Below are 13088 nucleotides of genomic sequence, written 5' to 3'. Positions count from 1 at the left end.
TACTCAGAAGGGCTGGTACCATGCTGTGTATGGCAATAACTTCTTGCCACATGTATTGCAACATTTGTCTGCCTACCGAGCCAACAACAGCATTCTGCTGGCATCCTCCCTGCAGTCTGCACAGAGCTAGCATGTGCAGGATGTGGTATCAATTAGTTAATTCTTAATCAGTGGTTTGAAGATGTAAAGCAACTGCTAAAAGCTATTTTACTAAAAAAAAAAAAAAAAAAAAGCCATTTTATTATAAAAGCTAAAAGCTATTATAATTATGTTCACTACTTATTTTTGTATTTCGCCTTTGCATCTTTGGTTTGCTTTGCTTCAGAAAATAACATTGCTTTATTAAAGGCACCTCTTTGTCTTGACATTTAAATGTCTGAAATGTTTCAGTGCAATTACACTGTTTTGTATCATCGCATAAAAACTGGTGTGCCCAAATTTTGTTTAGGATGTTCCAAATTGTGCTTCTCCTGGTTCCTTCTCAGTTCCCCTCACCACCCCAGGGACATCTGATATTTCTGAGCCCTATGTTTTGAGGATCTGATTGGCACTCAGATGGGGCTGGTAGGCACAGTTAGAAATCCCCTATTTCAAGAGAGACGTAGCAAGCACGTGTAACTGGAAATCTAAGAGGCACAGCAGAAGAATCCCAAATGCTGTTGGTCAGAAAAATATATATCATCTTAACTTTCACCTCAATACACTGTGAAAATTGCTTAAATGCAAGCACATTTAGTCTGACTCATGCAGACAGAACCAGATCTAACTATAGCATGTTGAGAATAATGGGGCCCTGCTCACTGAGTAAATAGATAACAAATTGCAGTTTTTCTAAAGATGAATTACAGCAATGTGCCATCATATTTAAGAAGTTTATTTCCTTTTTCTGTAGAACTGGATGATGAAAGCAAAGCAATTTGAATCTGCAGATATTGCTCTACCCCAGCAATGGGAGTTTGTTGAATTGCTAAGATGACTTGTAACAAGGTCTTCTATTGAATTTAGTTTAAGTTCCAATAACTCTCAAGAAAGAAACTTAAAATGACCTGTCTCATTACCTACACAGACTTCATAGGCTGAATATTTCAAAATTTTTCTAGTGTTATAAATCATTAGATACCTTCAAACCTGTCAGAAACAAACAATTTGTGTAACAATACTTTGTCTCCTTCTGGAACAACTAATTAGTTGTGTCCCTTTTATATGTACTTGTCTTATCCTGCCTGTAGCTATTTGGATACATCACAGCACTTTCAATCAGTGCAAGGGCACTGAAGCTGGCTTCCTGGAATTCCATCAGAATAAAAATGAAGTTATTCTTAATGCTTGACACATCATTCAGCATAGCTTGTTCCAGACAAGGAACAGGAGAGGAAAATAATGCATACCCAGGGCTGTTGAGGAATATGGAACAATTTTAGAGGTCAGTGCTTTTGATGAGGAACTACACAGGAGCTAATCCCATTCTCAGGTACCAAGACTAAAAGAGTGTGACTAATGTGAAAATCATACACAAAACCTTTGAACCAGCTTGTGCAGAAAATGACAGGCCTCTGCCATGGGCAGTGGAAGCTGTTCTGCTCTGCTGTGCCTGAAGGCTGGCTGCACCACACAAGAGATCCTAACTCTTCTATCAGGAAGCACAGGCTTGGCCCTCAGCTCTAATCCTCACAAAGGCAGTGCTTGTGTCTGGCAGTGTGGCAGGGCAAAGCATGCAATCCAGAAACATCAGGGTGATCTTTCTGCGAATCATTGATCTCCCCCAGCAAGCAGGGCAGCAGCACCCAGCAATGCTCTTTAGCTAGCGGCTAGTAAGAATCTAGTGCTACAGTTGATGTCTCAAATGAGCCTTCAGCCTAACAAGCAACAGTATAACAGCCATTAAAGTTTAGGACTAGCAAAGGAAAAGAGGCAGAGATGCCCAAGTTCCTTACACTGTTAATAATAAACTAGGTAATAGCTAGGCTTGCACATGCCAAGGTTGTTAATTAGCAAACATAACACCAGAATCACAGATTTATCTTGTAGCAAATAGTATCATGCCTTTATTAGCATCTTGTTCATGTGCCTGTTGCAGTATTCCCTTCAGGGCTTCCTCTTTCCCAAGGCTCCTTCAGCTGCTAAAGGCTCTGCACACCCTTCCCAGGTCCTTCCCAGCCAATATCTCACATCTGCCATGAATCTGCCAATCTACTTCAGCGTCAGCAGCAAGAGCAGCAGACAGCAAGATTTGTGCATGTTTGCTCTCTTTCTAGCCTGCATATCAACTTATCAATTCCACTTCAAGCCTATTCTCCAGCCTGTACTGGGACTTCAAAGCCACAGCACTGCATTGATTTTTGCCTCCAGAGACCATGAGGATATTTCCTTTCCCTGGGAATATATACTTATTATTATTAAAGATTATTAAAGAGCATCTGATTTTTATCATGACTATGGCACAACAGCAGAAGCAATGGAATTAATTGTAATGGCAATAACCATGATAACAATAAAATGAGAGCACTGCAGGAAAACTAAAAAGGAACAATTTTTGTTCAGAAAATGGGAGACTTTTCAGAGCATTGTTAAAACTTGGGCAATGATAGAAGATGATTACTAGTAAATGTAAATGTTTTCTGACAGAATATTCATTCAACAATGTACAGTTTCTAGCATGATAGATGTAGAATTACTCTTAAATCTAATACCATATCTAGTACCAGATGTGGAGGTTGGTGGCCCTACCTGTAGCAGGGGGTTTGGAACTGGATGATCCTTGGCATCCCTTCCAACCCAAGCCATCATATGCTTGCTGTTTTATTTACAAACAGGAAAGCCTAGGTTAACAAATGGGTCACCTACCTTGTCGCAGATTTGATGCCTCTGCTCAAGGTGCTGCCTGTGAGTGGAGCAAAACAGGGAAACAGCTTCACCCACTGCTGAATTTCAGTGGTTTTGAAGGTCAGAACACCAGTACACCATAAGCTGCACTTGTTGCAACTTCCCAAGGGCAATCACACAGGTCTAATGCTATGAAGCATAATGCTAATGCTTCATAGCCTACCTGTGAATAAAGTATACATAAAACAAACCCTTCTAAGTCCTAGCAGCATGCTGGGGTGGAAGCAACAACCAACGACCAATTTACAATCAAGCCAGTGCTGCTGCAAAGACCAACAGTCAGCAACTGAGGGATGCAGCATTACCAGGTGCTGGTCATTTGGGTAGGCATACAGGCAATGCATCACATTTGAGCACAAATTTGAGATCAGATGACACAAGGATGGTTTGAATTCAGCTGTGTTTGTATTGGATATATTTGGGCTGTGGTATCTTCCTAAAGTAGATTCAGTCCTGCTACTATTGGAGTGCCAAAAGGTATATCACAGGATTACCCATTACAGACACTGATGCTGAGACTTGGTGTGGGACTGCCTGGGAGAGAAGCATCAGAGTGAGGTTGCCTGGCTGAGTTCTGGTGCGTGGTGAAGCACGCTTATCCATACAAGTATATGTTACTGGGAGGACAGCAGACAATGTGAAACTGTCTGGTTAACCACCTGCTCCACTACATACCTCAGCTCAGACAAAATTGCTGCAGGCGCCTCATGTCTTAGAGGCTTTTTCTTCAGATAGAATTTTACAACTACAGTAAATGAATTATAAGATTATTAAATTATCAGTCTGGCAAATTGTATTTCTGACTCTTTTATTTTTCTTCTCCATCTATCTCAGGAAGAAATTCTAGGAAGAAAAAGGGATTAAAAAAAAAAAAAAAGAAAGAAAGCAAAAGAGGATTCAGCAACAAAAGTTATGGTTTTTTTTGACGGGACTGAAGATCTTATTTTTTTTAACGTTTTGGTTTGTCAGACCATTTCTTAGAAGGTCAATATGGCCAGGCACTCAGGTTTCCTGTTGCTACTTCAGATGAGGGATCCTAGAGGGAGTCCATGCTGCAGCTCGTCATCCTTTTTGGGGAGACCGCCAGTGCAACACACTCCAGCCTTGGTGCCTCAGGAAGCCACGTCACTCATTCATTCTCCCCTCCTACTTTCCCCACCTCCACACATTGTGGTTGTGGTTGAGTGTTTTATTTGGTGTTCAGTATCTGAGTGGAAGAGGTAAGCAGCCTTTCTGATCAGTGAGATTAATTTGGTAACGTATACTGTACAGCAAATTTAGAAAGCAGGGAAACCACACTGAAAATCGGCTACTCAAGGGTGCAGAGATCCAGTAGAAGGATGGGAAACTGTCAGCCAAAAATAAGGTAGGTCCAATATAATTTTATGCTTCATTAGAATAGATCTAAAAGAGTGAATTCATTAGAATTTGAGAAAGCTATACCTGCAATGAGTCAACTTTAAAGGACTGGGTAGGGCACCATGTGGAGTTTCTTGAATAAACAAGGATAATTTAGCAAGCAAACTAAGATGGACAATATGGTTTTGAGTATTGCCTTGGACTGTTCTTTACAGAGGTGACGCCCCTAGGTTTACAGCACTCAGAGCCTACTGAGGCAGGGAAAGATATTACAAGCATGATATACAAGGAGTAGAGCATCCTTGTCAGCTGCCCTGGCCTTCCAGGGAAGGACATTTGGGAAAACTGCATTTAGAGGTTGACCTTGGCATCTGTCATCTGATGAACCGCATCTCATAAGGGTGTCCTTCTACATACATTGATGTATAGACAGATTATATTTACACAATATATAAATATACTGTATTTATGTGCAGCAGTGGCTTTCCCTAACGCAAACAGATTTGCTGTAGGAAAGCAATGGCTCATCCTAAAGCAACTTGGGATTTCTAAGGATGCCTTACGCCACATGCACAGATGTAGGAAGAGATGCCTGGGATAGGCAGCCCTACCCAGAGGACTCTCCCATCCAACCACCCAGCCCATCTTGCCATTGCTTTGTCAAGTATTTGTGTGTTGGCCTTGCTGATGTTAAATTACCCCCTCATTCTTAGTCTTTGCCTTTGCACTTCCAAAAGGTGGTCACCAGAGCTCTCTGTTAACACCACTTTCTGGAAAACCACTGTACTCTGACAGCTTGCTTGGCCTTAAGGAGCTCAGATAAGGCTTGCTGTTGCCAAAATTAAATGTTCTGCTCATTTCCAAAGAGAAAGCATCCCTCACCTCCATGCTGACAGAGGTATAGGGAACAACTTTTTAAGGTGATCTTTAGGGGAAATGGCTTAAAGTTCCCAAAACTTGAAATCCTGCTCTTTCCAGCAGTCAAGGCCAAGAAAGTCCATGTGAAACTGGTAGTCCTAACCTGTACGGGTGCCTGTAGGGTCTTGGCTCCCAAGCCTACTGAATCCCCATGATTTTAAGTGCCTGGAACACTTACATGGACAGGATTCCCACTGCTTTTTAACATTCCTTGACTCCTTTCCAGAAACAAGCTGCTGGCAAAAAACGTGGGTGGTAGAGCACTAATACTAATGAGCTACCCTTTTGGGTAATATCAGGTAATATCAGCAGCCCACGTCATGCCTGACCGGGTCAGTCAGCAGCACCATCCCACCCTCAGCTCTGTGTGGCATGTCACTCCTTGGTCACAGTTACCCGATTGCTGATAAATCCATGCCTTTCCGAGAAATCACAAGCCTTGCAGAAATCAGTGGGATGAAAAAACAGCAGGATGTTTTTTCTATTCAGAAAACTCATGCAATGACTCAGCATCCTGCTACATTGTGCTCTGTAGGTCCAACCCCAGACCCGCAGCCTCCTGTGTGGAGGAAGAGATACTGTGACAAGGGAAGTAAGTAAAGGTGCTCCTCCAACACTCCAGAGGGAGGGTGGCATGGGGTGCCCCTGCCAACTCCAAAAATGTCAGGGCTGGTGAACACCTGCTGGCAGTCAGCCCATCCTGATCCTGCATCCATCACAGTGTTCGGTATTACTGTGGACCCAAACCCACAGCATTGCATGAATGCCCTTCTAAGCACCTGGTGCAAGGTTTTAGGCGTGCAACTTGGCATCAAAAGTTCTCCTCAAAGACTTTAGTTCTTTGTTTATAGCTTATGTGTTATCAGCTCAAGTTCTTAACGAATGAGGTTTGTGCAACCACACCACCCAGTTGTCTGCATCTCCACTGAGTAGCTTTAACCAGAACTGGAAAAGAAATAAACCAGATGAGTGCAAGTGGTTGATATTTGTTTTTCTGGGGGTCTGGCAGTTTTATACCAGAGGTGGTTAATTTAAGGAACCAGGCGGGAGCAAAACTATTTCCAGGCCATAACCTCTTGTTGAAGGAGGGCAGGTTAGACAGAGAAGAGCTGCGGCAGCTCCCCAGTGAAGTCCTCTCTCCTGAAGCCTCATGCAGTAATGCTCCACATCAGAGGACCAGGAACATCATATTTGTGGAAGAACATGAGACTGGCTGTCCTTCCTTACAAATATGTATGTAACCTTGCTGACAGCATACATATTCCCAAGTCCACCACTTCATCCCATTTGTTTGGAGATCTTAGGTTTTCATGTCACTGCTATTTTTGTTCTGACCGCTTCCCCCACGTGACAGGTCTGAAGCCTGTAGAAGAGTTCAAACAGTTTCTCTGCACAGAGCAAAGCAAAACTACAAAGCTGAAGACAACCAGTTTTGGTTTTGCTTCTATTTTAATTGCATTCCTTCTGTTTTGAAACTGCTAGCCAGATCTAGTTCCCAGAATTTTTGTTGATAAATCTATACATATAATTACCTAAAGAAATAAGCTAACTAAAAAACCCAAAAAGCAACATGCAATCCCCAAGCCCCTCCAACCACAGACAAATCCAGCTCTAGTCCTCCAACTGGGCATTTCCTGCTGTGGAGCCTGCATGTCTGTTGTGTGAGCACAGATGTTGAGAAACTTTTAAAATTCTCAGATCACAGCATATTTTCCCAGAGAAATCCACATTATTGACTAAATAAGACAACTTTATCTAGGGGCTGTGCAGCACTACAAAGGTCTAATTTGCTACAGAAACGTGGTATTTTTCTTTCAGCTATCCAGGAAAAGAGCCATCCGAGCCTTATCCAAACCTTATCAAAGGAAAAGAGCTATCCAAGTGGGCATAGTAGCGTTGGGTCAGTGGTTGGACTAGATGATCTTAGTGGTCCTTTCCAGCCTTAATAATTGTATGATTCTACAATTCTGATGGCCTATATCACTTCTCATTCCGAGTGAACAACTGAAAAATCAGAAGCCAAAGGAGTATAAATAAAATGCAGATGAATGAATAGATGAGAAGACAAAAATACTGGTATCAAGTGTGTGATATCTCGCATTACAATATAGTCAATATGAACTATGTATATTGTGAATATACATAACAATACATATGCAATTTTAATTAAAGTGTCCCTTATAGAACTTGTAGGAGCAAATTGAGTGAAGCACTCGCACTGGTCTCTCCAGCTAAACTAGAGGAGTTCATGCTCAGTGCATTTAATAAAACTTGCAAAGAAAATGAGGTAGAGCATCTGAAGTAAGGCAAGATCAATTTTATCTTTATTCTCAACTGCAACAAGAGAAGTAAATTCTCCCCTTGAATGGGAAGTTGGGAACTTATATTCACTAATGTTTGAAAACTTTCTGCTGCTCTGAAAGGACACCGTAGATGTGCAAAAAGAAAATTTCATGTTACTTGCCAAATTTAGATGGCATGGAAAACAAGTAGGACCTTAGTAATAAAGTGTCTATAGCAGCAATAATGGTGGCAACACCTATTTACTTCAGGTCCTGGAAAAGGAAAATACAGTCTAAATATGCAATTAGAAAGAGACTCATTGTTCAGATGAACAAGCAAGCCGTTTGCTCAAGAGCATTTCCTGTCTCAAATTGATTTGGCAGCTTCATATTCCCTGAGAATGCTTTTAGAATATATGCAAATATATCACTTAGATACCAACACAGTGTTGTAAAATGCTCATGAGTTACCTTACAGGAATTTTACAAGCATAGAGTTGTAAAATATAAGCAATAGTACTGCTCCATTGAACCTAGTTGTTACTACCAAAAAACCTTGCTAACAGTACATTCGTGTACTGTTGTACTGGTATAATTTGAAGGGCTAAATATGCCTGATAATTTCAGTACTTAAAGCTGCATCACCTTCTGCTTGAAGAGCAAACAGTACCTCAGTGGCCAGAGCTTGGGTCTCTCAGGAGCAGTCCTGCCTGCCCTTACCATCACCCCTATGCCCGTAGCTGTGCTGCACAGTCGCCTCCTTGCCATTCCTCCTGATTGTCACTGAGACACACCAAAGGGCAGATGGATGTGAATAATGCACAGGGACACCGGGCTGGGTCTCCCATTTCTCTTCCACGCATTTCCTGCTCGCTCACCCATATGGAGTTGTTCAACACAGACAAACCCATAAAGGCTGCTTGACACTGCAATGCCCAGTGCCCACTGCATGCTGCCTCCCTGAGAGGTCTGGGGAAAGGCTGAGCTGGCCAAAATGCCAAGTAAAGGGACAGGTCTTAAAGCAGGAGGGAGCTGCCCATGTAATCACAGGCCCCTGGGGGTTGGCAGTGAAGTGTGAGGTCTAACCAGCACCTGAGCTGACCCTCTGCCATTTTCCCTGCATTCCAGGTGGAAGATGAGCATTCCTGTGTGGAAGAAGAGATACTCCGACAAGGGAAGTAAGTAAAGGTGCTCCTCCAACACTCCAGGGGGATGGGGACCTTCAACCACCCTGAAGCACCACAGCCCCAGCCATGGGGTACTCCAGTGTAACTGTGCTGTCCTAGGATTTTTCCTAGAAACACAGGCACAAATACAACCTTCCCCAAGGGAAGTGGTCATGGCACTGAGCTTGCCAGAACTCAGGAAATTCCTGCACAGTGCTCTCAGACACAGCATTTGGATTTTGGCTGATCCTGTGTGGAGCCAGGAAGTGGACTCAGCGATCCTTATGGGTCTTTTCCAACTTGGGATATTCCATAATTCTATGGTTCTAAATATATGTTTTTCTGTTTGGGCAAAAAGTGTCTTCAGGCTTTACATATAAACGCATATCTAGCAGAGCACCTTCATGTGCTTTAGTATTTAATGGCTGAAAGATTAAAAACAAAGAGCAAACCTGTGGACTCCATCAGGTGTTCTGCTAGTGAAATAGTTTGGGCATATTACATATGTAAATAGGGAAGACTCATGTGGTTGGAATCACATGCATTCACATAAATCACGAGACCTTGGTTTTAGTTCATACTGTTATCTTTTCTGTCAGTGGGTAGAACAGTTCATGCACTGATGTATAATATGTAGCACTGCTCTCATGAGTTGACAACTTGCTCAACAGGAGCAGCTTCTAGTGTATGTTTGTGTATATTGCCAATCTCATGGCAGCCTTGAGGCAGCACTGTGCTATTTGAAACCACTGCCAGGTCTCTGGATGGCAGCTGTAATGCAATGCTGAAGGGCTGACACCTTCCTTTCAGTTAAGTTGCAAAGCAGGCATGCTTCAAGGTCTGCTATCTGAGGCAGAAGTGAAAGTTCAGCTCTGAAATGTCATAGGAGCAACCAACAGCTCAACCAACTTCCCAATAATTGGGTTCCCAATAAGAACCCAATAGGCAACTGAAAATAAAGCTGTGAGAAAGGATGAGGCAAAGAGCTCTGTGCCAGGGTCAAGGGACAGAGAGAGAAGCTGCTAGATAAGCCCAAACTTCTGAACCAATGAAGTTAATTGTTTGGGTTTCACTGTAGTCAGTGAGTAACATGACAAGGTGTGTGTGCTAAACCAAAGAAAAAAAATAACCTTTACCATCCACCAGATTTCTCTAGCACCCAGAGAGAACCCTGTGGGTTTTCCCTTCCCACACTCCATATCCCTCTGGCTGTACAAGAACTGGCAGTCACTTCTTTGCTTCCTCTCTTCCCAGCACAGACCGAGAGTCACCCGCCGAGCCCTGCCCAGGTAATGATTCAAGCATGTGCTTTCACTGCTCACCCAAGGCATCCTCCTGTCTGAAAAAAAGAGACGTCCATCACCTTCCCTTGTTAGTTTCTAAGGAGTACTGCCCTCTCCTCCCCATCATAGCCATTTCCCCTCGGCTGCCTGCTAGCCAGCATAACCTCTCCTGCCTGCAGCTTCATCAAAATTGGCATGCTTTCTGCAAAAAATGTTTAAGTTTCAGCATGGCGTCTTTTAATAAAAAGCCTTTTATCTAGATTGTTGCCAACTCACTTTACCAATAGAAATTTCCAGTTGAAAGAATAAAAGAGATTTAATACTTGGGAAGTATTAAATGAATGGCTAAACCTCTTCTGGAACAGATCAAGGTTTCTGATGCCAATTCCTTTCTGCCTCTAGAAGGAGGAAAAAAGCTTCAAAGCATGCACTGTCAAGTTAAACATTTGGATTCTTACAAAACACAAGAGATCAAATGTCTGTGCTGCATGACAGGGCACATAGGAGGATGGCGTGATGTCATATTGCCCAGTCCATTTTGCTTCCCTGTTTGGGGTCAGAACCAGGAGCTCTGGTAAGGCACCCTGAGGTAGCTGAAGAGGTAGCCACCCACTGGTGTGTGCCTGCTTATCTGCCCACACTCATCTCCCCACAGGGAACAGGAGGGAGAGCAGAACCTTTCTGCCCAAGGCATCCAACTGGTGCATTGTGTTCATTTGCTGGGATTATTTTTGGTGAGGCACTGAAGCAGGTCATCCAGAGAGGTGGTGGTTGACCAGTCACTGGAGACATTCAAGCTCAGGCTGGATGGGACTTTGAGAAACTGGACTGAGCTGTCCCTGTTCATTTCAGGGTAGTTGGACTAGCCCGTGAGGGTCCCTCCCAACTCAGAGGATTCTATGATTCCTTCAGAACACAGCAGCTGAATACCTGTGGTCTGTTACTTCTGCTTTGAAAAGCTAATTTAACAGAGGATAAGGGAAGTTGTCTTTTAAATCACCAATCATAAACAATCACCAGAAAACCCGTGGAGAGCAGAAAAAGGTGCTGCCATTTAGCAGCCTGCTCTATTTTTTTCTTTTTTTCTTTAAGACAGCAGCAAAGCAAAAGTTGGCTGTAGATATGTGGGTGTTTAACAGAAAATTTTAAGAAGGTGGGCAAGATGACAGAAAAGGGTGTGATTAAATGAGCTCATTGTTTGTGTGGGTGTGGGGTGAGATGAGGGGGAAGAAAAAAGGAGCGGGTGGAACTCTAATGGGGAACCTGCCAAGTAGCTGTCTTGAGACTTTTTGGTCCCAAGTACGATCCACAGAGCAAGATGTGAAGACAGTATTGGGAGAGTCTTTACTACAATACAAAGATAGTCCTTTCCAAGTATTAAGCTCAGTCTATGGCTAATGAAAGGCTCAACCAAAGTGCCAGGAGTCTTCATACACACTCCTCATGTGCTGCGAATGTGTGGGACAAATCACTCCACCTCCACACTTAATTCCCCCCACTGATAAGAGAAAGTCGATGACAACAGCTTTGCAAAACTTGTAGGTTGCAAGCACACTGGAATGTGTGGCTGCAATTAAGTTTTGGGTAGACCTGTGTGTTGGAAGGAACAAGAACCACTCCAGACTTCACTTGGTGGATTTAGAGCCAGTTAGTTATGAAAATAAACTGCCTAACTGTTCTTATTTTCAGGTATATTAAGAGAAATGCTGCTGTCCTTCCAGTTCTTTCTAACAGTGGCTAGGGAAAGGGACAGCCTGGCCTTTGCAGAAAGATAGGGAATTCCTTTTCTTAAGCTTGTCCTCCCTTATCACTTCACTCTTTAAAATTTCTGTCATCTTTAAGTCTCAAAAAATTGTGCAAAACCTCAATTCAAAACTCAGGAATTGTTTTCAAAGTGCTGTTTCCCTCATGTTGTGAGATCTTCATACCAAGCAGAACCCAAATAGACAAGATGATTGTTACAGCTGAGAATATCTGACAGATTCCTCAGGATTTGTGTTCCAGTGTGCCCTACTGAAGAAAGGAGCAACTGAAGAAAGGCCGTTTAGTCTGGAGAAAAGGAGGCTGAGGGGAGTCCTTATTGTTGTCTTCAAATACATGAAAGGTGCTTACAGCAAGAGCAGGGTTGGTCTCTTCTCATTGGTGACAGGATGAGGAGAAATGGCCTCAAGTTGTGCCAGGGTAAATTTAGGTTGGATATCGGGAAAAACTTCTTTACAGAAAGGGTTGTTAAGCACTGGAATAGGCTCCCCAGGGAGGTAGTTGAGTCACCATCCCCGGATGTGTTTAAAAACTGTTTGGATGTGGTGCTCAGGGATGTGATTTAGCAGAGGGTTGTTAGGGTAATACGGTTAGGTTGTGGTTGGACTTGGTGATCCTTAAAGGTCTTTTCCAACCTGAGCAATTCTACGATTCTGTGATTCCAATGACAATTTCTCAAACCTAGATTTGAAAAACAAAAGATAATCGCTTGGGTTTAATAACTCATGCAACAGATACCTTTGTTCCACTTATAGAACACAAAAGTAGCTCTGCTACAAATGTCAGCATGATCACAGCAAAATTCACTTAAACATACTGCTAATGTACCAGACAGCAGTGAATGCCACCAGAAAAGCTGTATTTACAGCTAGCTAGCTTTATTACTCTGTGAATTCAAATCATGCATCAGGGCAAGTAAATTTTTAACTTCTGGATCCAGTTCACTGCGTTCTTTTGGATTTAATGAGTCATCCTTCTGCCTACCTGGATGAGCAGTCACCCAAAAAACATTAGGAGGCATGCATAGGAGTTAAAGAGTGGGCAAGTTTCAACAGGTTTGGGAAGGCAGCTACTCATGCAATGTTACCTTCTCACTCGTTAATGAATAATTCCCTCTCTCTCTGGATCCAAGGAACATGCTAGAAGAGGACCACCAGGCAGAGGGCAGCTGTGCTTGCATCCCCAGCAATACTTGGGCCCCTTCCAGGAGCCACATGTCCATGCTCACTTTAAGTGCTACTCCTGAGCCCAGCTTGTGCTGGTGGCTGGCACTTGGACCTCTCCAGGCACCAGCAGCCAAGCACACGGGCCAGCTAACTCATAGTCCCAGTCCCTGGGTGCAGCCAGGGCAGAGTATGATTCAGACACCCCTATATGTGCTGCTGTGTTCCCATGTGCATGGTGTGATGAAAGTTTTCTTAAGTAATCCACCAGCA

Source organism: Centrocercus urophasianus, unplaced genomic scaffold, assembly GCF_019232065.1.
Source record: "Centrocercus urophasianus isolate 14NV4802_14NV808 unplaced genomic scaffold, USGS_Curo_1.0 seq_12, whole genome shotgun sequence".
Lineage (NCBI taxonomy): Eukaryota > Metazoa > Chordata > Aves > Galliformes > Phasianidae > Centrocercus > Centrocercus urophasianus.
The sequence above is the reverse complement of the archived record's forward strand: the minus strand, read 5'-3'. Positions refer to the sequence as shown.